The following is a 26,951-nucleotide window of genomic DNA, read 5'->3' as shown; positions in this document are numbered from 1 at the left end:
ATGCCTGTGAGGATAAATGAGGTGCAGTAAATGATGAGAATAACAACCCCATGTAGATATATGCAAGAGTAACAATTCCCAAAGAAAGATAAAATGCAGGACACGTAAGAAAGTGAAATTTGGGGCTGAACTTGAGGACGGCCTTTGTTCACAGCTACCAGCCTTTTACAGCATTAGCAGTGAAGCACGACCATCATAGCAGTGACACCAGGTCTTGAAAAATCTACTGCAGGTGCGACTGGAGGTTGTGTTGCTGCCTCCAGGCCCTTTAAACTATTCCTCAGTCTCATCTTCTGGCACACTCGCACCTCGTCCTTCATCCTGACCATTTTTCCTTCTTCTTGTCTGTTTGCTCTGAAGTCCTCCTTTTGTTATGTATCTCTTTATTTCCCCTGAGTTTAACACAAACATTTAGAACAACCTTGAGCAACCAATACAGCAAATAGACAGGCTGAGATTCATCAAAGGGGAAGTGTAATACCAGAGATGTGTTATACCCTGGTGTGCTTGCCATAACTGCTTGCTACTGCTGTTCTCTGGATATTTTCTTAGGATGTCTGGACAACTCAAAGCATTGCAGGTTGCATTTCAGCATGAACATTTGAGGTTACTTTGGAGAAGAAAAACCTTTCTCCCTTATTTTATTACACAATAGTGTTCATTATTGCAAAGATCAAACCATCACAAAGGTTGTATGAGCATACATTGTGTTGATAGCCCATATATAAACACAGAGGCTTCCTTGCTGGTAACTACTCTCAAAGCTTACCTTTTAATGGCTTGGACCCTAAGTCTAACAGGTATGAATAAAACGAGTCCAACTGTTGTCAGTATTGCATTTTGTTTAAGAGTCAGGACTTGCACTTTCTTCTTCAATCTAGTCCCAAGGAGTTTCTGCAACGTATGAGCACTGCAGTGACTAAGGGATGCAGTCATGGCAATGCTTGTGCAGGATGGCTCTCTACTTGGAAATCAACCCCCTTCTACACAAAGAGACAGATTTATACCATGGTAAATGATTGCTGCAGGAAGGCTGGGACACAGGTGCTCCCAAGGACTGTCAAAGACCACTTTCTAATGCCAGCAACACAATTCTAGTAGATAGATAGATAGATCTGAAAAGGAGAAAGGAAACTGCTTAATAACTGAGGGTGTTACATACTGCCTATATTTTAATGGGATTTTCCCCAGAAAGTACTTTTCTTCAAAAGATGCCAATAAATTCTTGCTTACTACTAGGTGAAGCCTACCATCAATACACACCCATGTACAGTAAGTGTCCCAATCCCTATCTGGAAAAGAGAATGGCAATAAATGCAAGCAGTCCTGTTTGAAAGTACTGTCCTGGTGTCTACTGAAATACCACACATGGAGATGCCACTTCCAGCAGAAGGAAATTAAGAGGTCCTACAAAAAGGGAATTCCACCTCCAGAACCCGAGGCATCTCCCAGCACCCCACAAAAAGAGTCTGCCCTGTATTTTGGACACAGCCTTCACCACTGCTGGAGTGTGCCTGTAGGAGAGGTCCCCAGGAGATGCCCAGCACCACTGGAACCCACAGTGCTGACAGGCGGCTGCCCATCCTGCTCCTCTGTGCTCGCTCTCTGAAGAGTAAACACTGCAGGCTGGTAAACCACAGCCTGCTCACAGTCCCTACACTAGTACTATCTCAACTATTTAGCTTATTTTTTTCTTTTTAATCCTCTTAACTATGTTCACTAATTCAGCTTTTAATCATAAGCCTATTTATGTAGATACATTTTTTTCATCAGCATTCCTCCACTAATCTGAGTTCTCCAAAATACCGTCTTATTCTACTTAAATAACTCTCTTCATTCCTAATGACTTCTATCTTCCCTGCTTTAGTTCTTTACCTTTATTACTATTAGTTCCAAAATGAGTCTCTTGCCAGGTCCCTTCTAATAGCTCTTCTGTCATAAGCATCTCTGTAGGCTGAGCCCTTCAGCTTGAGAGAGACCGCTGAAGACACTTCTACACAGGATCCAATTTGCTCCTGTCCAAGGCAATCCATTAAAACCATTATTGCTATTTGTGTGTACAGTAGCGGGGCCAACGCAGATGATAAAATCCCCTCTTGAAAAGCACTGACCACTGTGCCAAGACAGGAAGGTGCAGGAGAGCACCTTGGGGTGCCAGGGGAAGCAGGAAGGCAATGGCAATGGTGCTGCACAGGGAGAGGGTAAGGGGACTTCTGTGGCACTGTAATGATAAATAGCGAGGGCAGCATCACTGTACAGGAAAGATGTCAGACAGCAGAGGGGAGATCATGGACAGCAACATAAAAACACTCATAATTCACACTTTGGGGTGGAATATTTGTATGTATCCTCATTTAAGCCAGCCCAAAACAGAGCATATTCCTTGAGACAACTTTCAAGAGAAAGAATGGATATTCATTTTTACGAAAAACAGTCTCCAGGACATTTTCTGTTCCTCAAACAGTGCTTTTTATTTAAATTGAGGCATGTAATTTCAGTCATATTCCAATGGGAAGAAAAAAAAAAGAAAAAAAAAGTTAATTTACACACCTGTACTATTGTTTCCTTTTTCGTTGTTATATCCCACTGAAAATGAGAGGAAAAAAAAAAGAAAAAGAAGGAAGGGGAATGACTAGTCACAAGACTCCAAACAGTACATCTTATTAGATCCTAGGACTTCCCTTTTTACTGGCAGGGAAACTGCCCATGTTCACCGCAAGAACCTCAAGAGCCTGGGGAAGCCCGAGCCAAGCCTTCAGCCTCCAGAGGCCATCTGTGGACAGACGCTGACCGGATGCCACAGAGAAGTGCCCTGTAGCAGCAGACCCCTCCATGCCACCACTGTGTCCTGCTGTGCCTGAGCACAGCCACTTTCTAAACCATGGAGCTGGAACCACAGAACTCCCAGAAATGGCAGAGGTTGTCTCAAAATCACAATCCATAACATTCAGCTCAAGGAAGCTCTCTGAAAACCACCCCTGGATCCCAGCCCTATGGCACAGGTCTCAGCCTAACAGCAGCCGCCCCCTCTGTGGCCCAGCATTAGGACACGATGCACGGCAGTGGTGCCTGAAAATTTTGGTAGCAGGAGACTCCTGGCAGCACATCTGACAGCTGCCATGGAGCCATGCTGCATGGAGGACACGGGCACAGCAGCTTCTCTCTCAGAAACGCTGCAGAATTTCTGCTGCTGGAAAACGTCAGTGATACCAAAAGGTAATCGTGCAGAATTTGAGGAGACTGACGATATCGGCATTTTTTATCCCAATCGGGATTTTTTTTTTCAAAAGTAAAATTAACTTGCTCAGTCATTTTTATTAATTATTATGAAATTCTGCTTAGCCTGTTCTGCTGACGGAGAGAAATATTTCTCAGGAAAATAAGCACACTAGTATGGGAAGGGGTGCAGGTGAAAAAGTAAATAGTGTGTTTCTACTGGAGCCTTTAACAAGCCATCACCCCAGTGTATCGCTGCAGACAAGGGGCCTGCTGCTGACACAGAGGCATTTCAAACAAGACACAGATCCCACATTTTCTTACCTCTTTAGTATCACTAAAGGCACTTTTCCATGAAGAATATTATTTGCATGAGCTTTCCACGCAGCGAGTTACATTATTTCCAAGCTGGTAGCCAGTTCACTGGATAATCTGTTCTCCTTTGCTTGGACAACTGAGAAGCATTTGCTAGACAATTGTGATTCAATTACTTAATTTGTGATTATATCTGATTTGGGTTAATCGTGCAGCACTTGTAGGACAGGCTGCTAGGAAGGACAGGGTATACACAACTTGCATAGCCAAAGAGGCGCCTGGTACGATCTCTCTGTGTACAGTTTGAAGGGAGACCTTCAAGAATAAAACAAACTGCTGAAATGGCAGATATTTATTATTCTCTGAATGTGCTTTGTGTTCTAACAAGATCAGAGCCTGTTTTGTTTGCTGAATTGATCCTTCATATTCACCCAGCGCAATTAGGCTACCATTTGTTTCACTTTTGCACCACCAGCACTCTGAAATACGAGTGCGAATAAATTCTAACCCTCCAGTGGGTTACAATTTGTTGTGGCATGTATTTTAAGACAGAATCACACCCAAGAGCAAGAAAACCATACGGCTTTCCTTTAAGTTGATCTGGTAGAAGCAGACATAGTCAAGCCTTAAGCTCTGGTGCTGAATCTCCATCATCCCTGGGTTTGAAGTGGTCATCTGCACCACTACAAAAGAACATGAAGTGCTACTAAATTGTCCTCTTTAACTGGTGAGGAACCCTCTCCTTTCCAAAGCCAGATTGCTAATGCCACTTTGCACAAAGACATCAACCTACCAGACCAGGGGGGTCACTCACGCTTCCATCTACTATCGTTTCCCATCAGCTTCCCACCCAGTAAACCCCCAGAAATAGCACAGTTCTTTCCCAGAGCAGCACTGAGAGGTGGGGCAAGAATCCCACCTGGCTAACTCCTCCAACCGACCAAGTTATTAAATTGTGGGTGTATGAGCCATTGCTGCAGGCTGGAAACTAGTCTTTAGTTTTATTGTCAGCTTGCTGGTGGCTGTGGAATTGATTGAATCCAACAAGGTTTTCTTGAGATGGGAAGGCAGGACTAACTGTACAAGTACAGACCAATTTTCACATGCTTAACATCTCTTCTAGGAGAAGTGTTGATTGTGCACATATTTTGCAATGGAGCTGCAGAGGGAGGGCACCTCCAGTGCATCCTGGAATAAATAATGACAGTGTTTGACAGAAATGTCCAGGCCCTTGTATATGTACAAGTCACCCTTGGCATACACAGAAAGCCTGACATATCCTGAGCTCATAGGTATCCTAAGCAAGATCGTTTTTTGTGCATTTCAATCTAAAGTCCAAGGTTTCAGTAAAGTTTATTAAAAAGAGGAAGCTTACACTGCAACTGCCCACATCAGCTACTCGCAGGCAGGTGATGTCAAGCAACAAAATTCATGTGAAAACAGGTTCCGCTAACCACAGGAAAACCAGAGGTTTGTTCTGTATTCCTTAGTGGGTATTATACTGACCCAGGAGTATAAGAGAGGGCATTGATGGGTGCCCACCACCCACTCTGCGTCGCTGCTGAAACCTCCCATAGGGCTTTTTAGGCAACATCAGTGCCTCCTTCCCACAGCCAGTGAGATGGGCAGCCAGATCCTCGAGGAGGCACGTCCAGCTCTCCTGCAACGAGACCCCCCAGCCTTTGCAGAGATTTGTTTTGAGGCTTCTCTTCACTTTTCCACTTCTCAGGCAGTGTTTAATGGAAACTACAAAAAAAAAAAACAAAAAAAAAGAAAAAAAAAAAGATCCACTTCGTTGCTTTTCAATTAGATAAAAACTCCCATTAGTGATGCAATTAAGGCGCCGATTTCAAGACTGTTGCTTAACAGCCTCCTTGACATTTCACAGAGCTCATTTGTTTTGCTTTGTTTTTTCCTTTTCACAAAAACAGATGCAAAAAATGATTCACTCACAGAAATGCAGACAAAGCAGAAAGACTCAAAAGAGTGGGAGCAGGGCAAGGCAGGCACTCTGCAAGAGTGAAGAAGGAAAAAAGAGAGGAAAAAAGTATTGCTTATGCTGTCCTGTAGGATAAGCCCTATGCAGGAGGAATACAACAGAGCAGAGGAAAACAGAGTTCTCCTGTGATCCTAAAGGGCTGGTAGTTGCTGGACAACAGCACAGGTGCTGAACTTGCAAAATACAATAGCATAGAATAGGGCAGGAATTTTGCTCAGGAAAACTTTTCATTGCATTTCTTAATTAGATTAAAAAGTTAAACAGGATGAAAATGCATCAGAGCTGGTCATATTTTCCTTTGAAAAATATATATTTTTTAAAGCCAAATAGTGTAATTCCATCTGAGATGGCCTTTAAAAAAAATACAAAGCACTGTTTTTTGCAGTTGAATAAACACCTCTAACTACCAAAAAAAAAAAAAATTAATAATGTCTTATGAAGAAAATTTGAAAACCAAATTGAATCTGAGGCTTGAAAGATGAGATGTCTTGGAAAATATTTACAAATCACTCTCCACTGAGATGCAGAAGAGGGACAGGAGGGCAGAGCCTACCCGAACAGCAGTACCACAGAGGTGAAGCGGAGCAAGCTCACTGCTCTGTGGCACACAGCACTTAATGGCAATGGGGATTGAGAAGCATGCCCCTTACTGCTCAGGCATACACAGGCTTTTTACATGTTTGTGCTGCCCTTGCACCCCCATCTTTCTGATTGTTGTTATCTCCTGCTTTTCTTCTTTATGCAGATGTTTGAAAAACATTTATTCTTGTCATTCAGAAGGAATTATTTTGCATAAACTATAGTTGAGAGCTGATACTCGCATCCCTCTGGGGAAAAAAGGAAAAGAGTTCAGCACCTGCTGCCTTTGAACTTCTCTGGCATTGAAGCTTCATCAGGCCAAAAAGCAGCAAACACAAAAATCCTATTCTGAAAATATTTTTTTTTAGAGTCATAGACCAGTGTGGCCAGAGCAGTTGGTGAATATAACACACAGCCACCTAGACACAGATCTGTAAGATGGACAAGCAGCTCTCATCCACTTCATGACCTATGGTCCAGGAGCTATGAGGAAAAATATATTTGTGTGCCAGGAGTAACATTCCCCTCTTGGTTTTGCCACTCGTCCCTGCTGGTTCTATGCATGAGATTCCTACCCCAGAAACGCTAATATCCACTGCCTTCATAACCCTTCTTAAAAATATTCACACTTTTGCAAATCCTGGTTGGGCCCCGACCCACATCCAACGCTGAGACCTCAAACCCCAGTGCAGTTCTGGTTCATCTCCCGCTCTGGTTAACATCTCAGTGCAAAACAGCCAATGAATATGAGCTCAACTCAATGTAGCAAACCTGGTGAGCAGCCCAAGGAAGGAAACAGACAACATGCGCTACTCACTGCCTTATTCATCGTCAGTCACTGCAGGCAGATAGTGCTTCAGTGCTGCTGTTAGTAGTTTCCCGGGTGATCTATAACAGACTTGCACCTTCCCTCTCTTTCTATTCCAATCATGCAGCATTATGATATCCTTCTGTGATTACCAGAAATAGCTGTTCACAGAAAAAGGTCCCCAGATCCCCAGGTGATGGGAGTGGGTGAGGTACTGTGCAGCTGGCACCGTCTCTCTGTTATTCTTTGGTGCCCTTCCTGGCCAGCAGTGCTAGGAACGCTACAGGTGAGACAAGAAAAGCAGTTCTGCTCAAGTCACCACCCTCAAATCCTTTGTGTATGGCTCACCCCCCCCCCAAAAAAAAAAAAAAAAAACTGAACAAACAAACAAAAAACGCCCTCTTTGGAAACAGGAAACTCCTTTGCAAACACATTGCCTCTCACAGAGGGGCTATGGCAACACAAGGACCTGAGTGAGGCTGGTACACCTGTTTGCACCTGCAGCTGGCTCCTCCGACTTCTCCCACATCTTTTCCACCTCCAGTAGCTTGCTCCCCTCCTTGTGTTGGCACACAAAGCCTCAGTCAGCAGCCATCCTTCTCCGTCACCCCAGGAGAGAGGCTGAGAGGAGCTGTGGGAGCAGTGACTGGAGGCATTCCCACCTCGTGGCCCTTTTATACACGTGTGTAGCTGAAAGGACTGATGGACTTCTCAAGTGCAGTGCAGTACGTTTGCTGAATGCTTTGCCTGAGGGGTCTTGCCAAGCTTCACTCTATCTGGCTGACTAAATCCAGATTAAAGATGCATGGCTCTGCCAACTGCTGCTTTTCAATTTAGATGCTCGCACTGTATTCTTATTTATTTATTTTTAGAATATTGATTTTTTTCAGGAGGCAAAGCAAGGGATGTAGGAAAAAGTGATAAGTCCAACAGTCAGCTGTGTTAGACTTTTAAGGGACTAAGGAGATTTGTTTCTTAAATACAACAACTGCCAAATGCACCAGTTTATTTAAGCTACAGCATCCTGAGCCTGTTCTCATTCAAGGTCAGTAATAAAGTATCTTTGACTTTGCTGGGAGCAAGTCTGGGGTATGAAGGAGCTGCCAATGAGGGACAATCTCATTGGGTTACCCCAGTGAGGGTATCCCAGTTAGCTCCTCTGAAATGAAAATCAATTTTTGCAGATGTGTGCCTGGTGGCGGGAGGTAACCCTGCATATACCCAGGGCTGCCCTCCGCAGCGATGCAGGCAGCAGAGGCAGTGCTGTCAGCACAGCTCCAGCCACACAGCACGAGCTGGGGGCACCTGGGTCAGTTCTGAGGGGTCCCATGGTGACAGGACTAGGAGTGATGTGATTAAAGTAGTCCAGTTCTTTTGACACGTACTTCAGGATAACAAGACAAAGAGCACTGTTTTACCAATCCCAACAAGCATCACCATTTTACTTACACCTTTTCTAGCACTAATTGTACAATTACTTCCTTAATCCATCAAGAGCAAAAGAAAAAGTACTTACATTTAGCAGACAGTTTGAATCAAGGTTGTGGGTCTTTTTTCCTTTAAACCTTTAAAACTATATTTGCTTGAAGTGCTTCAAATGTTTTATTGCTCGTACTACAGTACATAACAAAGTAATTGTGTAATTAAGAGATAATGTCAATGCAATAGAACATTGTTGACAAGATAATAGCCTCCTGCTGCTATAGAAAAGCCATGGCAATGCTAAAGACTATGCAGGAAAAATATACATAGGGAAAATTAGATGGGATTGTTTGTTTTTAAACCAAACTGGCAAACTCTGATTGGCCCAGCTGTAGTTTAGCATAGGTTGGACTCCCTCCACAGCAAAGTGCTAGTTTGTTCAAAAGAGGGCTGAGTTCTTGTGCAGCAAGAGGGTGCATACATCAGGGAAGAGGGAGGAATCCACCCTGGGGTCTGATCTCCCAGGAAGAGCTATAGCAGAAGCATTAGCAGAGAAACAACACCTGAAGCTCCTGGCAGGTGAGATGTCCCGTTTGCTGTCCTGTTGAGGCTTTGTGAGGCTGGGAGACTACTGGATTATTTGGCCCCACATTTTTCATGCACCTGTAAGGAAACCAGGACAGAAAACACCTAAACTTCAGCCAGATTGCATCCTAGTCTCATTTAGCCTTGGGAATGAACGCTAAACCTCAGGCTTAGAAGTTCACTGTCTCCTGTTTGCTAGTTCAACACATGAACACATGATCCTATAGATACCCAGGGCTGAAGGAGGGAGGGGTTTGGATACAGAGGCTACACAAAGTGACTTGGGAAGGAATATTATATCAGGGAGTACTGAACAGGGCCACTTAATGCACAGTACTCTTGGCAAGGTTGCATCAGCACGTCACTACCAGCCACGTGATTTCCAGCATTCATTTTTTATGTAAGAGGGCCATTTTCTTCTTTTATTTTTTTAATATACTTAGTGTACCCAGACACAAATAGTAGCTCTTTGAGTTGTATGTAGGTACAAGTACATAAAAAAAAAAAAAAATCACACAATGAATTAAAAGATTGTAAAGTTACAAGCTCAAAGATAACAGTAAAAAGAGGTCTGTGCAAGCTTGCTTCAGTCCTCTGTGGGCAAAGCATGTGGAGTGGTCTTTAATTTCATGCCCACAAATGCCACCTCCGATCACCCTCACCACTTGGAGTGCACAGTGGATTTGCTCCCTGTAGCAGCAGCTGCTCAGTAGTTCATTTTTTCTTCATTTTTCTATGTACAGCCCCAGGCCTTATTTATGTACACTGTGAAGACCTAGTCTGAATACAACATTAATCACGAGTTCTTTACAGCATTCATCACTGCAGCATCTGAGTGGTTTGTAAAAACTAGTTAATTGATATATGCAATAAATCTTGAGAAAATAACTGGTGTTGTTACTTCCCATGGGTATGGCTAACTGATACACTGAGAAATTATCTCTGAAATGCCCACCATTGTTAGGTGGTAATACATGTAATGCCTGATTTGGTAGGGGACACAAGGTTTTGTAGTGCTTTAATTGCTTTGGAGTCCAGTTGCTGATTTCTTTCTTGTATTTTCCAAAGCAGACTCCACAGCTCTCATCGTGTGCATGCAGGATGTGGAAAACACAGCAACTGTCTGCCTGAGATCACATGAGAGCCTTGTGTCTGCAGCACAGACAGCATCCAGTCCATTCTTCCGGGCATTGCACTGACTCAACCATGATGAACCTGCCCACCATCTTCTGCAGTTCCCTATGACACTTGCTGTGAACTTTTCCTCCCAGCTTCTGCAGTGGAGAAAGAAGGAACTCATGTAAGCTGTGTTTTCCTTAGCTGAAGAGGCACTCAAAACCCCTGTTCCCCTGATTATCCACACCAGGCACTTTTGGGGGGAATATAGCAGCTTTCTTCTTTGTAGCAGTTAACAGGGCATGAGAAGGGGTGGATGTGCAACCAATTCTCTCCCTAATCTGCATTCTAGGCACAAAGTTTGTACCCAGACTCACAGACTCAGAGGCCATCTGAGGACTGGAATATACCCAAGGGGACCCCACAAGGCAGGCCTAATCACACTCACTGATGAAGCAGAAATCCTACTGAAAATCACAGCAGGCCAGCCTACAATCCATCCTAATGCACAGATGGACCAAATTAAGATTGTAAATCACAGCAACCCCGAATCATTAGGGTATTTTGTCCATAATATCCTTAAGTCTTCATAGGAATTAAGGACATAACTCAGACTCAGGCAGAATAAATCATGGGAGCTAGAGCCAGAAGGCATCAACCAGGCTTGGGAAACAAGTGCAGCTGCCTGGGCCAGTGATGGTCAGCAGAGAAGACATACTTACTGAGCTTACTGAAAGGACAGGTGATCCCAGCTGTAATCAGCGTCATACAGGGACAACTATGTGTCTTGAATGTGAGTTATTCTTGCATGCAGACCAGGCCCAGCAAGCAAATGTGGTTCTTTCCGGAGCAGGGAGCAGCGGATGCTGGAGAGAGGCACAGTAGCTGTGTCCATTCTCCCTGCACAAGTCCCACGGCCACCAGACCTCATCCAGGGCGAGGAGCATGTGGCTTGGCAGACCACAATCAGCTGTCAGATATGTATTGTCCTCTCCTTACACCACCTTCCACTGCAGACTGGTGTCTCCGTAGGCCTTGATGGGAGACACCTCTTTTTATTACTATCTGCCTGATTTTAACCTCCCTCACTTTATAACACCACCAGTGCCTATATCATAAGCTGTGTGCATCTAGATAACCTGTCCTCGATTACTGCATTGAATTCTTATTAGAACAACGCAAGAGGTTCATTAGTCTGACTTCCTCCTTGGCACGCACTGACTCCTGCAGTTTGGCTCCTAATTAAAGAGAGCAAATGCCTCTCGCTCCAGCAAATGACTGAACCTCTTCCATTCACAACAGTTCATAAAAAAGAGGTGCTGATATTTGTGAGCAAGGAAAGATATATGCAGAGTGTTCATGGGATCACCAAAAAAAAAAAAAAAAAGTATGAAAACAAACTTAGCATAAAGCAAAAAAAAAGTGTTTTTAACTTTTTTCCCTTTTCACTTTTCTTCACTTTTTTAAATAATTGTCAAAGTTACATTGTTACATTGTTTTTTTGATTGCTAAAGTGCAGCAGGTCTTCCAGTAGATAAAGAGATTGTAAATAAAGCTGAGCTGGCTTTTCTGCCAAGTCCCACTACGTGAAACACCCACATGTTCAAACTGTAAAAGGATCATCATAAAGCCTGTCCAGATTTCAAAGGTGATTTCATTTCCTTTGTTTTCTTTTCCTTAAGAAACTTATTGCTCTAAATCAGCAGTTCTCAAGTTTCTTAGGTCAGGTCTTCCTACCTTAGCTCTATAATCAGTTTACCATTTTCCCACTTTAAAATATTTTACAATCTCTATAAATATAAACTGGGAAGATGTCTGACACCCAGGCTGTGCCATTCAAATACCTTTCTGACAACAAGCAAAGCCCAAGCACAGAGATCAGCAAAGCAGTCACAAAGAGCTTGAAGCACAAGGCAGAGCACAGAATGGGAATCCCTCAGTATCTGGGGATGGAGGTAGGTGACGCTCACACCTGCTACATCCCTACTTGATGACGGATATCCCTCATCATTGTCTTGAGCTGAAGGCCCCATGAGCATCCCCTTGAGTTCTGCAATTATCTCCAGGGGCCTGCTCAGCACCCAATGGGATACCCAAAGTCTGGCACCACACTTCTGCCACCACCCCCTTGCTCACAGCTGTGGTGGTATGGGAGGGAGGCCAAGAAATTTAAGATCAAAGGTGCTGCAGCCAGTACTGTTTCAGGGCAGCCAAGGTGCAGCTCCACTTAACCAAAGAGCAAAATCTATTCTAAACGTAGATTGCACTCAGGACTACCTCTGTTAATAAATGTCATCATTCTGTTGTTATGGATGGTACTTCCTGCTTCATTATTTCATATTTAGATTGGATTTGTAGAAGGTCTATTAAAGCAGTAATGAATTAAGTGCCAGTTCAGCTTAACTCCTAAGAGTGGGCTGTAGCAGGATTTAATCATATATTTAAGGGCTCTATTAAGTAGGGATGTCCATAACTGCACACCTAAGTTAGTGTTGAATCAGGAACATAATCACATTTTTTAAGGATATAATAATTATTGCCTTAGAAGTGGAAAAGACCTTCAGATTATAAATTAACTAACCTTGGAACTGACAGATTCATTGCCCAGCCTTCGTATCTGTTTACAGGTTTGCAATTTTGCGTGTGTCTGTCAGAATACAGACTTTAAAAGATGTGCACTTCAGGGAGAGAAAGCTCCTCCTGGAGAAACCTTCTTAACAAGGACATTCGTGGGGGGTGCAGGAACATGCAATGAAAGGTGAGGACATGAAGCACCGACAGTAAGACTCACTCAGGAGGCGAGCCAATGAGAGGAACTTCTGATTTGTGTGGCAGCAGCTCAGTGACATGCAGCTATGCTGACAGCGTCTTCGCAAAGGCGGTTAGGGGATGTTAGATCAGCACATTGCCTTGGGCTTCTCAGATGCTTTGGAGATGTTCTTCCCCGGTTGTTCACAACTCTTGTTCCCACTGAAAACTTTGGTGGAAGTTCACTGGCAGTTGGTTCAGACATCTTTTCAAAGATAATAATGACATTTTGTTTATTGACAAAGCCAACTAGACTGCTTTGCATCCTACAATCAGAAACCTGCTTAGGAAGAACTACTTGCAAATATATCCTGAGCTTCCAAGTTAGACAATGTCATACATTTCTGCAGTTACCAGTTATGCAGTGTAACTTAAAAGCAAGACAGCAGGGGGAATATCCAGTGGGTGGGCAATACTTTCCTCCCACATCAGCTGCCATTTTATGGTGTGTGAGACTTTCCCTGTGGCCAAGACACATCTCAAGGCAGGGGTTTTCAGTTTGATATGCTATTAGTCAAGCCATGTGTCATGGCCAGCATAATCATGTTTGTTTGATAAATTTGAAGACTACGTGCAGTGGTCTCCATCAGCTCCAAATGAGTCAAGAACTTTGGTGGGTTTAGTAATTAACCTTGGGAATTATTCCAGTCACTCACACGTACACACTGGGACATGAGTAGACACATAGCCAACAGTGGCTAAATATGTAAGCAGGGATTTTCTGAAGCGTGCAATTTACTCAGTTATAACATTATACTCAAGGGGCATGTCTTAGACTTATTTAGCTGTGTGTGTTATTAACCTCTCCAGACCTCTCTGTAGTCACTCAGGAAGACAGTGCCTCTGCAGACCTTGACTGTCAGCTTTCAGTTTCTCCCACACACAGCCCTATCTCTGTTTCCATCATGAAACTTTCCAGGACAGATTAAGGCAGCAATGTGTGCAAACACCCACTCTACAAGCCATGTGAGTGTCTTTTGCACAAGCAGGCAAGGAACCTGCCGAGACACTTCCATCAGACATCTTAGCGCTTCCATCAGACCTCTCATACAAACTGGATGCCTGGAGCTGTCAATTTCTTCCAGTCAAATCTATCATACTTCTCCCTGACTGAACAAGGGGCTGATCCTGTTACCCTTTGCAACCAGCTCAATTGGTACACTAGCTTGCATAGCACAAGGTTGTGCTTTTATCAATAACAGTGCAAGAATTAAGAAAAAAAAAATAGCAACCATCTGTTACTACCCCATAGCTCCAATCTTCTTGATCTTAAAATTGGATCTTCCCACGAGGCGATCAATATTCTATAGGCAAATGCTGTCTTATGTAATAAGCCACCACAGCTTTTATGGATTATTTCACTCAGCTCAAACAAAGGCCCAAATTAGCACTACTTTCTGGTTGCCTGACCATTTCTTTCAATGAAAACTGGAGAAATGGAGAAGATGTCATTAACCAACATAGGATAACACGAACTAAATAGAAGTTTATTTTGCACAACTAAATGCCTCTTGAGATTTGCACTTGTGCCACAATACTACTTGTATTTTAATCAATATCACCTCTTGACACTGAAGTCACTGCAAATGTGTCATTTATGTTACTCAGAGCAAAAGAAGGCTCTGTCTTTTCATTTACACATAAACCACCGAGACAGTTCGATCTTCTTGCTCACTTTTCTTGCAACATAATACACACTGATATGTATATTTTACTTTCAATGCTCTCTGAATTGCATCTTTTGCTGTTTCATTACAGAGGCCTTGATTTGATAAACATGACGATTGCTATGGCAACCCCACCAACCTGGATCTGCCTGAGGCCACAGCGAAAACGCTTCCCCTCTTCTCTCAGATCTGACATGTGGAAGCCCAGGCTAATGTTCCCATTCAATTTCAGGAGATTATTTCCTCATTATAGGTGGCTTCTTTGGGCTGTCAAACATCTGTTACCTAAAAGCATGACACTTTTCAACTAGAAACAAGGCAGGGGTCCAGGGAGGAGCTGGGATCATCTGCAGTCACCACAGAGACTGAAGAGGAATGAAATATTTTGACAGCACACACTGGAAACAGAGAAGAAAATGTCATATGAGGCCAACCAACAGAGAAAGAACAGGGATTGGTCTTGCCACTTTTCATAAAACCAGTGTTTTACTTCATGCTCCAGCTCCTGGAGTCCAGAGATGGATCTTTTTTGTTGTTCTTCTAGTCTGCCTAGCTCTCATAGTTGCTGAGATGTGAAAATATGGCCCTCGGTATACACAGAGTGCTCAATAACCAGAGCCCAAACTACTAAACATCCCCAAAATATATAAGATTTTTTAACTGTAAATAAAAATAATGATTTTAGGGTTTGGATTTTTTTCTTACAATTTGGAGCCACCCTGGAGAGCTAGAGCTGACAGTCCTCGAACAGTATTCTGTGGCTGAAGAGCCAAGAGGAGGTCTGTAGACCTAACTGACAAGGAGGCTACCCAGGGCCAGCTTCATTTTTGACAATTAACACAGTGTTGGACCTCCATAGTTCCCTTTAAATTATGTTTTGTTGTCAAGCTGCTACAGGATCCTGACTGCATGCATTTTACTTATCTGCAGACATACGAGAGATAATTCAGGACACATGCAGGTACCAACTCTACTTCAACCCTGCATGTTTTTCTGCTGTTTCATTTGGAGACTTTAAAATTCACAAGGTCCCAAAGGGAATGTTGTGACTGCCCAGCGTAGTTTCCTGCAAGACAACACACAAGCACAGCCTTGATATGATGATGGGATTACTGGGATTACCAAATTACCAGTAATTTCTTTTTGGGAAAGATCTTTTTAAAGAAATTTCTTCTCTGTTTATTCTCTCTTATTTTTTCCACTGCTTCCGTCCTTCTGGGATCCAGCAGGGGCTGGAAATACTAAAATGCCACAAGAAAAGCTGTTCTTCTTGTATTTTCTGGCTAGATTTGAAAAAGGAAGCTCTGGATATCTCATGAGAAAGTCTGTTTTGGTTCCACTGTTGTTGGCTTTGTGTTATAGACATGGGAGCAGAGCCAAGTAAACAATTCACAACAAATAAATCATACAATGAATGTTGCCATTTCTGGGCTTATGAATTATCCAGGGGCAGATTGGAAAACTCTCAGATGTACCTGTTATTCACAGTCATCCATGAACTTTTTTTGGTGAATAATTAGCAGTTGGCAGCTCTTTCCAGTTGTGAGCGGTACACTGTTAAATTCACAATTTACAACTCATGCCCTAACTTCCATAATCACATACAAAAGTAGGGCAAGGGTGGGCAGGAGGAGATGCTAAGGAGGGCAGAGCATATTTTGAAGCTAAATTCACAAAGTTTATACAGCATTTTGGAGGTATGCAATAAAAACTGCTTGGGAAGCATTAGGAAATACCACTGTGAGCAATAATCACTTTTGTAAACAAAGTAAAACTCATTTTGCCTGCATGGATGCACTGATTTCTCTGAAGGTACTATCTTAGCGTCTAACGCCAGGGCCTCCAACACTAATCCATGAGCCATGACCCTCTGATATAAAGGGTTTATTCCACTGCCATTAAGATAACAATACTCACAGTTTTGTTTTCCTGGCATCAAGGCATTCAACAGGCAAAGACACATATGGCCCTGGTAAGCTCATCTCAAGGCATGGCTCCAGTGGTCTCTAAGGTCACTTGCAAACCTAAAACAGGGAGATGAGCTTAAAAATTACTCCATCCAGTCCTATGCAGAAACCCTCATCCCCTCTGTCCTAGAAGCCACAGATACACCATACTTCACCCCTTATTTCACACATTTTTATTCTGTCCAAAGCCACTTGAAAAGCAGTACTGGGAAGGCACATCAGCCATCCCCTGTCATTTCTTCCCTCTCACCACTAATGAGAATTAGTGAATTGACCCAATCATCCTGCAGTCTGGTTTTGATTTTCTGATTAATGGAGTGATTAGCTGATGCTTAAACAGCAATAAACTGCCTTATCGCCCTTTCCTCCCAGTTCCTACAGTTCCACTTTATCGTATGATTTTCATTTGGTTTCCTCCTTCCATCCTTTCCCCATTTAACATCTAGATGTATCACTAATCCAAGAAAGAACCCAAATATGTATTTTTCCTCCTAATCTTCAGCGAATTCTTGACTAGCCAATCAGGCCAGCAGGTATGTATAAATAAGTTTAAAGATTGCACAGAATCTTTGAATACATAGATTTCTCGGGGTTAATCCTTCATTTCATGAACAAAATTTTACAGGTTTTGCATGCTTATAAGAAAACAGATTTTTTACATCCCTATACCACTCATTTCTTGGTAGTCCTAACACAGTTCAAAATCTTTTCACCAAATAGAGGCAGCACAAGCAGCACCGGTGAAATTATCTCCTCCTTATCCTCTGCGCAACATATTGCTTTTGTAATAGCAATCAGAGGCAATAAGAGGATCATCTCTCTTCAATGATCCAGGCACTGCATGATTGCAGGAAGCAGTTTCTGTCCAGAAATCTGACAGAGAAATTCAAAGCTAGAAAGAGACACAGCAACTAAGGGAAACAGGAAATGTCTGTGCCAAGAAGGTGATAAAAGCTCCTGGACTCCCAGCGCACGCAACTTGCCTTGCCACAACACATACAGCATGGCAGAAACAGTTCTTAGTGACAAGACAACTGATTCTCAGTCTTCCCAGAAAGCCTGCCACTAGGACTCACACTTAGGGTAGTATTTACATGAACCAATTCAGCTGATTAATCCATTTAGGCCCCCTAAAGAGACCACAGAGAGAGAGAGAGAGGCTTCTCCAATGGGCAGTGCAGAGCCTTCTAACGCAAGAGGTCCCTAGGGAGATTAGCAGACAAATTAATCCCGTATAGTAGGCGGCCCTAATGATGTGAGCATTCTCCCTCTTGCCCCCAGTGTACACTTTTGTGGTGCAGTTTTGTGCCTGGATTTCTGTCTTATCCTTCCTATCCCTTACAGTTCTGAGAAGCAAAGTTGCCGGATTGGGCTAAATCTGAATAGATGACCTTCAAGGTGAAAGCCTTTGTTCACTTCTATTAATCAGGCCCTCGAACCATTCACTGTTATGGACAAAGATCCTTTTCCATGGTCACGGCTTACAAACCCTCATTTACAAAATGACTCTCACAAAAAGCCTGCCGGAAGGTTCAATAAAGAAATCTGTCACAGCCTGGCTTCTGGGCCACGGCACATGGAATACAAAATCAGATTCATTAGTTCCCCAGCCTTCGCCAGGTTCCCCACTATTCTCTTTAACAGGAAAAATTATGACGCTATTATGTAAAAAATGTTTTAAAAATCAATGTTGATTAATAAAAGTAATTTCAAGAAGCTGTACCAAAGAGTATTCAATTTTAAATTAATTTCCCCTGCTTAATTGTCTGAGAATATCTGAGTGATGGTACAGGAATATGAATGTGTTGCTTATTCAGTCCTGGATGAGCCTGTCTTCTCTGATGGCAAAAGCCCCTCAATGGTCACCAACCCACCTCCAGTTTACAGCTGGTCCAGCGCATCTCACAAGGATGATAAGAATTTGTTGATCCTATTTTGCTGGCAGACAGTGTTAAAACTCACTTTGTAGGTGAAGCTCTAGATATAGGTATAGTTTTAAAACATCCTATGAGAAAGCACCCCTGATAACTTCAGAAATTATAGTTACCCTTAAAGAGGGTAACTCTTACCTTTAAAACCCTTAAAACCAAAAGTAATGAAAAATGTACATGGTCCACTGATTACCAAGAGACTAATTTATCGGTGAGTTTTCTAAAAAAAAAAAAAAAATCTCCGGCCTTTCCCTAGTACTACTGCAGATTCTTACACGTGATCTTCTGAATGACACTGATGGCTCTTGTCTTACTGTCCAAAGCACACAGAGCCTTCCAGCACTGCCAGGGATCACTCTGCCAGCTACAGCAATTATTTCCATAGGAAAGGAATGCTATGGAAATACTCAGTACATTTATTAGCTTTTCTGGACATTAAGTAATAGCAAAATTAATAAATAAATAAATAAATAGAGAGGTATCGACTTGAGATCTATGGACAATACTCATGTACAAAGCACCAGAAAGATCCACAGAGTTGAAACCATCCAGAAAGAGTCTCCAAATGTGGCCACTGGAGCCAAACATCAAAGTTTTGGAGTTTCTTACCAAAGATTCAGCTGCTTTTTACTCTATTGCATTATAGCTATAGTAACATTTGGACTCAGAAGTGCCTTCAAAGTCTAGGTCATTTTGGTATGGTTTTATCTCCAGAAATAACTCCAAGAACCTTTAGTGTCAAAATTTTCCTCTGTAAAATATAAATGACAGTATTATTTGTTCATATTTGCACAATAATGTGAGATCTACAAAAGAAACATGGCTCTAAGTGTGAAGTCTTAATATGATCAAAATCAGCTAAGATAATGATGGTGAAATTGTTTCCATCTTTTTGTGAAATGTGTTTTAAAAGACACATGACCCATTATAGGTGGTACTATCTCCTCAGGGCAATGTTGTTGACTAATATTTGTTATCTTTTTCTAAACAGAAATTTAACCAAGATAGTAAGTCTACCGAGATAAATACAATTCCAGCAGAGTTCATGATCACAGGTCTTCAGGAATGAGTCTTATTTCTGAAGTCTGTTCAGTGATGGCCAAAACTATACACCACATGGAAAAGGAAAACAACAAAAGGATCTGCAGTCCTTAAGTTCTCTCTGCAGTTAAAGGTTTCCTGTGTCATTTGGGATCATGCCTGGCCCCTTAGTCTGGTTACAGTGTGAAGCACTGTGTCTACAGAAATACGATCACTTTTCCTTTGCAACAGCATGTACCTTAGCGTGGCACTTTGTCTGTAAGTAATGGGTGAAATGTTGCTTTCAGCACAGGCAAGCAGCTTTTCCTTGGATTGGAAAATGATGCTCCAGACTCTGTTACCAACAGTTTTCTGACATCTGTACGGGGAGTGAGGGGAGGAGACAAAACACTCCGGAAATAAAAAGCTCTGCTGTACTCTAGTTATCACTCTTAGCTCTTCTCTTCAGATGAGAAATTACTGGAGCAGTTCCCCTTGCCATTGTAATAGGGAACGCAGAAGATAGACAACACCAAAAGGAGTCAGTACGATGCAGCATGGGACCAGAGGAGAAGGAAAAGGAGGGTTCAAGGCTATGTGTGATTGTCAGTGGCACGACGGAGGGTCACATTTGTGATGAACGAGGCACCGCACAAGGAGGCAGAGAGCCCACTGCAGCACACCAGCCTCACTGTTATGATTGCACGTGCATGTGTACGCTCTTAACTTGTGGTAAATGAGAGGCAGCTCATTCCCTGTGGTAAGAAGGGCACGCCCTTCTGCATGCACAAAGGGAAGATATCCTATGCATAGGCAGCTGCTGTGAAGTTGCTGATGTGCGGCAAGACGTAAGGTGTTTGTGTGCCCGTACCCTTAATCTCCAGTGTTCAAAAGCAAAAGCAATGTTTTGCTTTGCAATCTGTATCCTTTGGAAGGCTATATAATAGCCCCTTGAAAATTTCCATATGGGAAACTGAGCACATAAACCCTTTGGTTTTATGCAGCATCCTTGACCCTCAGAATAACGAGATGCTAAACAGAGAAACAAAAGCTGAGCAGGAGGAAACATAGGTTCAAAGGAGAGATGAAAGTGCCTGAGAGGGAGGAGGCTACCCAGTGCTGAATACCATCTACTGAAAAGTTTTCTCAGATGTACAGAAATTCAAGGACAGAACAGGTGAAGGCATGGCCACGATCAAAGGATCACGGGAAAGCAGGAACACAAATAGGTGGCAATGTTTAAAGAGAGAGAAAACTAAATTCAGGCAATGCAGCTGGGCCTCTACAGCAGCAATTATCTAACCAGAACTTATTCTGAAAAAAAAAAAAAAGATTTTTTGTTTGTTTTTTTCTTTTTTTTTTTTTCAGCTTCAGTCTTACCCTCGTTCCTGTGCAAGACAGCAGAGCACTCCACGCTCTGCCACCCAGCTGCATGTGGGAGGCTGCCGCAGAGCAGACGTGGCTTAAGAGCACTCCCAGACAGCATCGCCTATCTGCACCACGCCGCCACTTCTGTGTTTGCTGAAAGGAAGAGACAGACAACCGTGGAGCTAAATATTTGCGGAAAAACGATCACTATTGCAATAATAACATTCAGAAGGGACTGTTTTCATGGGCTCTTGTATTCTTTACTTGCAGATGAGAAACAGTGAGACAAAGACTGGCAGTTCTCTGCAAAAGACTTCTGCAAATGTGCATAAATCACAAAGCACTGAATTTATCTCTGAGTTGTTTTAGTCTGTTTCTGTTCCAAGAGTCCGGTGGTACTGAGGTTCCTATATATAACTGTATGTCCTGAACCTCTGGTCATCATTTGCAATGAACAAATATAGTAATAATAATAACAGCAGCAGGAAAAGCAGTATACCTGAAGTGACATGGCTTGCAGCAGAGCAGAAGCTCAGGTTTTCCCTAGAAGACTTTCACAGGTGTAAATTGCAGTGGTGTGGTTGCACCAGACAAAAACCTCAACAAAGATACCCTACAGAGGTGCAGAAAGAGGCTTGCATTCAGTGTGTCTCATGTGATAATTTAATAGTCCAAGTTGCCAGAGTTTATGCCCCATCATATACCAGTTTTTTTCATTCATGCAATCTCTTCCCCATGTTTATATACATGGATATAAGAGAACTTAGCAGAGGGGTATACTTCTTACAACACCTTGTAAATCTTAATCAAATCGAGCTAGGCTTTGGGACAGTGACAGATGCCCTAGTGGTTCAGATCCTCTCAAGAAAGAGCCTAAAACCATCAGGTGACATAGCTTTCAGTCATTCATAATATTCAGAAGTTTTCCAATTAAGATTTCCAGGCCTGTTTTCTGCCTATGGGTGGCACTTCTATTTTATTCTTCATTAGAACTCCCTGAGAAAATTATTCAGCAGTTTTTGAGGCTGAAGAAAAAAATGGACAGCCCCTAATACATATCTGCGCAAAAAAAAAAAAAAAAAGCCTGAACTACAACATTAAAGAGAATCGTATTGAAAATTAACCACTGACATGGATCACTCCTTTTGAGTGCAGAACAATTTTGAATCCAAAAGAAGTGAGAGCCTGAACTTTGAGGTATTTTGCAAACACCAGAACCAGAAAGAAAACACCCTGATCACCCAGTCCAGCCATCCACATCACAGAGATATTAGGGCTTTCCTAATTCATTTGTCCTGATCTTTAAAAAAACACCCAGTCTGGATTACAATAGTGATGGAGGCACAAGCCTTTCCCATGGTACATGGTGCCTGTGCTCGACAGCCCTTGCTGGGAGAAATGTTTGCTCTGTTTTCCTATTAAACCTTTGGAGGTCCCAACCTCAGTGCCATGGGCTGCCTCCTGCTGAAGGCTCTGAGGAAAACTTGCTGAGGAATGCACCCATATCTGCTGGATCCCACACCAGTGAGGGCAGGCAGCAAGCATTAAAAGCTATGAACGTGCGATTTTTACTAAAGCTAAATTTACTTCCAGTAGCACTCAAGTCCCATTCTTACTGTAGCAGTATCAGTGTTTTGCAGTCCTGGACAAATGCTTGCAGAAACATTACTGAGGATCAGTATATTAAGTCTCCCCCCATTTTTTGCTGAAGATGAAGTAGTAAGTAATATTTTTCATTTACTTTCCAGCAGACATCAAACTGTGCAGCCTTAAACTGCTGCTATGTGCTACCATAGAGGTGGCTCTGTGCTCCCTTGCTCCCTGAATGCAGTCTGCAAACCTCTCTGGAATACTCTGGGATAAAAGCAGCTTTCCAACAAAGTTTATTGCTTTTAATTATTGATTGTTTAAAAGATTAATAAAATATGACTCCCAAATCTAGCCATGTTAGGCAACCCAAGTAAACAAAGCTGTGAATCTGAGACTGCCATGTTCAGAACTGTGACAGGTTCTGATAAAAGTGCATTGAATATTTGAGGTAATAATTCCTCCTGGAGACTTGAGGCTAAGAAGAGCCTTGTGCCTGGATTTCCCTTGCTTTTATTTAGGAAAGAGGAAACATGAAAGAGTCTATTGTATGCCTGTTGGGGTACATTAGGACTTCTTTAGCTTTCCCTTGGAGCATCAAGTGCTTGTACCAGGTCTGAGATACTAGGCTAGATGTATCTCTGAAGGTAAATCCTTTGTTCCTACTGGGTTTAGCAGTTTTTTAAAAGACCAAGACACTTTTCAGTACGTATATACTTAGCAAAAATCCTTCCATATACACACTTAATGGCATCAAATGGGATCAGAGAGAATTCCCCTCAATGTGTTGTGCATCTGGCTGTAAAACTAGCCGGTGCATTACAGGCGAGTCTGACACCTTTGAAGCCCATAGGAATTTTGTCACTGATTTCACAACTGGCATTTCAACCCTATGTTTTATCCCACAAGTATCTGATGCACCTCCTAGAGAAAAGACAGTGAGTCTGATGTCTGCATTTGCTTTGTGGCAAAATGCACCTTCTCCCTGGTAAAAAAACATGACCTATTACACATCAGCAGTGGTGAGTGGTAATAGCCTGCTGATGAACTTGACTTATTCCATCTCATCCTGTGGGGTCAGTAGGAGTAGGTATCTAGTGGGATGGACACAAATGCCACTAACCTCAGTGTTAAAAGAAGCATATCCAGTTGATATTTTCCTGCTTAAGTATGGTTATTACTAGTGCCAGCTTTCACCTCCACAACCCTGCAAACTACAGAAAAGCTAGAGTAGACCTGAACAAACTTTGCCATGTTAACAAGCATGCTGCAGCTTGATTCTTAAAGGATGGTCTCTAGCAATGAGGTTGGAGGTCAGGCTCCATTGATCCCTCCGTCTTTGGTACCTCCAAGGAGCCTGCTCATCAAGGCTCCTCATCAGGGTCAGGTTTCTCCTGATAGATTCTGCAGAGAACATCTGAATCCAGGACAAGAGCAGAAATCCGAGTTTTATCTGGTCAGTATCAGCAAGTACATTCCAACAGCCCCTAAGACAAAGCCCTTTCAGTCACCCACTAGCTAGGCTGAGTGTGACTCTGTAATCTGCATGCTCAAGCTCGCACATGGCTCCATTTGCCTGGCTTCGGTTTGGATGAAAAGTTGCGCTGGTTGTCCAAGACAAGACTCATAAGCATTCAGAACATGCCTGGTTTATTAAGGCCTGATTTTAAAGTGTGTACACAAAGTGCACCACCATGTGACCAAAACGCTGAGCAATTCTGCAAATCCTTCCTCCTGCAATTGTGCAGAATCTTTACAGAAATGTTGCTTCAGGACACCAGAAGAGCTCCCAATCGATATGGCTGTGCCCTACAACTCCCAGCTGAGTAAACAACTAAAAACACTTACCAGTGTGGCTCATTTGTGGGACTGAGGGTCAGCCCATCATTTAGAAACAGTGAATCCAATAATGTCTTGGTTTGTCATTCTGAGTAATTTAGTCCCAGTAAGCACACTGAAAAGTTGCATTTACATTTGAAACACTTCCTGAGCAGGACTCCACAAAAATCATAGAGCATCATTTAACAGTCCATTTTCCTGGTCTGTTTTCTTCCTCCACCCCCCCAGCTCAGTTTTACTTTTTGGTAAACACATAAATCAGCATCATCTATATTCATTAGGTTACCCGACTTGTTCTTTGCAAAATTACCCGTTTTGCATGATTTTTTCCCCTTCTGATTAATATAAATGACTTAAGTTAATTATGTTTCTCTTCATAGAAAAATGTATTTGTCAAACTGTGAGAGCATCAATAAAAATAAACATGTAGATTTTACATGGGGACAGATGTGCAAACAAGATACACATGGATGCGTCCCATCCCCAAATCTTATTTCAGGGGTGGCAACAATCCCTTATCTCTGCCAAGGAGACCTTAAGCTCACTTAGTTGAGAACACTGCTTTGACCAGAGATTTATGAGGTCAGCAGAAAATAATTAACCCTCTCAGTTCTACACCATTAGGCTGGAGCTAACATTTGCCCTTTGCATTCCCTGCCTTGCATTAGATCTACAGGAGATTTAACCTGGAAATCTCCCTGAATCCTGGATAGGTCTGAGGCATCTACAAGGTCAACTTTCTTTGTTCCTCGTGGTTCTAAATCTAGATGATTCCTGAAGCTGTCCCTGGAGGTTTTCTCAGCTACAACTGCCTGTTCAGTTTTTACTCTCAGGGATACCCCATAGCACAAAGGAGAAAGCATTACAGGAAAACAGTGTTTGAGCTTCCTCTAAACTGTTCTGGCAGTTCTCATTCAACATTCCTTTTTCATCTTTCTGAAGCATAAACCATAAAATAAAATGAAATTAAAATGAAATTAAAATAAAATTAAATAATAAAATAAATAAAATAAAATAAAATAAAATAAAATAAAATAAAATAAAATAAAATAAAATAAAATAAAATAAAATAAAATAAAATAAAATAAAATAAAATAAAATAAAATAAAAGAGGAGAAAGCTACTAATAGACTAAAATAGTAGAATTTACATTTAAAATTGGGGATCAGGGAACAAGCCAACCATGGCGAAGTGTCCCAGTGTCAACCCAAAGACAATTCTTCTCTCCTGAATACAGGTGTCAGAGGAGGGCTGGTAGCTCTATGGGCTGCAAATATGACCCATGCTTTCCTCCAGATTCCCATGAACTGCAACAAAGGAAGAAAAGAAAGTGTATCTGTGTTGCTGCAGAGACATCTCTACATCCTCAACCCCTGAAAAACAAAGGAAATTAAGCTAGGTTTGTTTGTTTGTTTGTTGTTTTGTTTTTGCAGGATAATATGAACAGCTGCATCAAAATCCTTTTTAATATCCCATTCCCCAAAGTAAGATCACCCTAGATTGTAGGCGCATCCCAGTAAGAGTTATGCCCCATGCAGCAGCATCCAGTATAAGCTGGAGACTGCAGAACCAACCACAAAGACACTTTCTTTTCACAGCTTTCACAAATGTGAAAATCAGTATCCAGACCCCTTCCATGCACCAAGCAGCATAAAGTTGTGTGACCAGCTCATTAATCTGTTTCTCTGCTTTGAGGGGCAGCACTTGCTTAAGAAGCACCAATGTATCTGCCCACCTGTGGCCTCATATGGGACAGGAAACTTGCGAGGAGCCTTTCAGCCCAGGGGACATGCAGATAGGTGTTTATTCATCTAAAGATTCCTGTAGCCTCCAAACCTTCTCGAGCCAGGCTGATTATTAAATCTGAGGGCTGGGACAGTTTCTATTTGTTCCAGCTTGGTTCTCCCACCCTTGTTTTATTCCATCTGGCCAAAGCAGCTTTACAGTGTAGGAACAAAGCAGCTTTACAGTGTAGGAAGCCAATATGTCTGACATTGAATTTACTCAGCCCGAAGCCAAAACAATTATTGAAATCTATTAAGGGAGGGAAAAAAAAATAGGAAAGTATTGGCATCTGATTGACTTAATCTCTGTTCAAGCAAAAAGTCTGCAGACCTGTGTTTGGAAATCAGCTTTGTCTTCTGGGGGAATAAGACCTGGTATGAGCTGTCAGGCAGGGTCTTAAACAGGAGACTTTGCGTCCAGAAGCACTTGTTGTAACATTTTAGCATCCCTGAACAGCTAAACGTGGAAGACATAAAGCTCATATATCTGATAACAAATGCATTGTAACTGCTGCTGTCTCAGACATAGGTTTTCCTTTTTTACCATGAAGTAACACTTCTCCATCTCTGCTTGAATAGGTATTCATCACAGGTGTTCAGTGTTTACTGCACACAACTGCTTGCCTTTAGCTGCTCTAAAAATAACACAATAGAGCTGGTTTCTTTTATTATTATTAAAAAAAAAATAATCTAATCCTATTTCCTTGTGCTCTCATAAGTGAACCCAGGACATGATTAAACTGCACACACACCTACCACTGCCACCACAGGCAAAAGTGGGGGTCCAAATGTCCCACAATGATTGTATTTCAGCTGTACAGCTCTAGTGCCAGACATGCCAGTCTCATCGCACATGTGACATCTGTCCTGAATTTCTGGATGGATGCTATTACAGAATGATGGACATAGAAAAGACAGGAGAGCATTGGCCGCACCAGTG

At 42.3% G+C, this 26,951-nt stretch overlaps 1 long non-coding RNA gene across 2 annotated transcripts in view; it reads right to left on the bottom strand.

Annotated features, from left to right (window-relative positions):
* Nucleotides 1–8,498: 8,498 nt before the first annotated feature.
* Nucleotides 8,499–26,951, bottom strand: part of LOC308192031 — a 93,602-nt gene continuing 75,149 nt past the window's right edge. For both annotated transcript variants that reach the window (XR_013948501.1, XR_013948502.1), the window contains 7 exons: nucleotides 20,814–20,954; nucleotides 16,433–16,539; nucleotides 15,452–15,581; nucleotides 14,801–14,913; nucleotides 12,832–13,053; nucleotides 10,763–11,074; nucleotides 8,499–10,198 (listed from right to left, as the gene is read on the bottom strand). This is a non-coding gene — a long non-coding RNA (uncharacterized lncRNA). The remainder of the gene's footprint in view (nucleotides 10,199–10,762; nucleotides 11,075–12,831; nucleotides 13,054–14,800; nucleotides 14,914–15,451; nucleotides 15,582–16,432; nucleotides 16,540–20,813; nucleotides 20,955–26,951) is intronic.

This window comes from Anser brachyrhynchus, assembly GCF_964034855.1.
Source record: "Anser brachyrhynchus genome assembly, chromosome: 3".
NCBI lineage: Eukaryota > Metazoa > Chordata > Aves > Anseriformes > Anatidae > Anser > Anser brachyrhynchus.
Note: the sequence above shows the minus strand (reverse complement) of the source record. Positions and strands in the feature narration are given on the sequence as shown.